The sequence below is a fragment of the Myotis davidii genome, unplaced genomic scaffold (assembly GCF_000327345.1).
Source record: "Myotis davidii unplaced genomic scaffold, ASM32734v1 scaffold200, whole genome shotgun sequence".
NCBI classification, from domain to species: Eukaryota; Metazoa; Chordata; class Mammalia; order Chiroptera; family Vespertilionidae; genus Myotis; species Myotis davidii.
The window spans coordinates 28,508-29,888 of NW_006293700.1; the positions used below are offsets into that span (position 1 = coordinate 28,508).

Genomic DNA, 1,381 nt, shown 5'->3' on the forward strand with positions numbered 1-1,381 from the left:
TGTTTAGATTTGAAAGTAATTATTAAATAAAAGAAATATTATCACCTATTCTTTTGAGTTAATTTTCTTCAAATTTGGCTAGAGAAAACAGAACCACTGTAATTAACAACAATATTATTAAAAAATGAAAACTAATAATATTATGTAAACTATTTGGATTTTACTTGTATTGATGATGATGGTATGGAAGACTCTTGTTATTTACTATAGCTGCTTTTTGTAAACCTTACTATTCTTCAAAATATATTTTTATTATAGATTACAGAAAGGAAGGGAGAGGGGGAGAGAGATAGAAACATCAATGATGAGAGTCATTGATCGGCTGCCTCCTGCATGCCCCCTACTGGGGATCGATCCCGCAACCCAGGCATTTGCCCTTGACTGGAATCGAACCAGGAACCTTTCAGTCTGCAGGCCGATGCTCTATCCACTGAGCCAAACCAGCTAGGGCTTACTAAGTACTTTTTAAAAGTAATTTTAAGATGCCAAGAGAATATGATGATGCCTTGCACTAGTGATAGTTGTGAAGGTGGTGGGAAGTGGTATGATTAGGAATATATTTTAGCAGTAGTATCTTTGGAGCTTGCTATGGATTGGATCTGAGGACTAGTAGAAGAGATCAGTCAGTGATGATTCTTATGTTTGGAGGATGACAAATTAAATGATCTGTGGTGCCATTTACCAAAATTAGAAAAACTGGGGAGAGAGCAAATTTGACAGGTTGGGATGGCATCAACAGTTCGCTGTCCTAGTCCTAGTCAGTTGCTCAGTGGATAGAGCATCAGCCCGTGGACTGAACAGTCCTGGGTTTGATTCCAGTCGAGGGCATGTACCTGGGTTGCCAGCTGGATTCCCATCCCTGTCAGGGCTCATGCAGGAGGCAACCAGTCGATGTGTCTCTCTCACATTGATGTTTTTGTCTCTGTGTTTCTCACCCTCCCTTCCACTCTCCTTAAAAATAATGGAAATATATCCTCAGGTGAGGATTAGCAACAACAACAACAAAGAGTTCACTTCTGTAATGTTTATTTTGAGTTGTCTGTTAAATATTGTTTATATGAGTTGTTGCTCATAAGAAAGTTTTGATTTAGTGTTACACATTTAGGAGTCAGTCATTGAGCTAGACGTTCTTATTTTTTTGGTCTCAGGATCCCAAAAAACTTTGCATTGTGTAGATTATACCTATTAATATATTACGATGTTAGAAATTAAAACTGATAAAAAAAGTTTACATGCATTTATTTAAAAAAATAGCAGTGACAGAACTATTACATTAACAAAGATTTTTGCCTTATCCAGTTTGGCTCAGTGGATAGAGCCTCGGCCTGCAGACGGAAGGGTCCCAGGTTTGATTCCGGTCAAGGGCATGTACCTTGGTTGC

The 1,381-nt window shown here is 38.2% G+C and overlaps 1 protein-coding gene across 1 annotated transcript in view; it reads left to right on the forward strand.

Annotated features, from left to right (window-relative positions):
• LOC102757537 (chromosome unknown open reading frame, human C8orf34) overlaps positions 1-1,381 on the forward strand; it is a 208,568-nt gene that overhangs the window by 17,668 nt on the left and 189,519 nt on the right. The gene's annotated exons all lie outside the window — the stretch shown is intronic.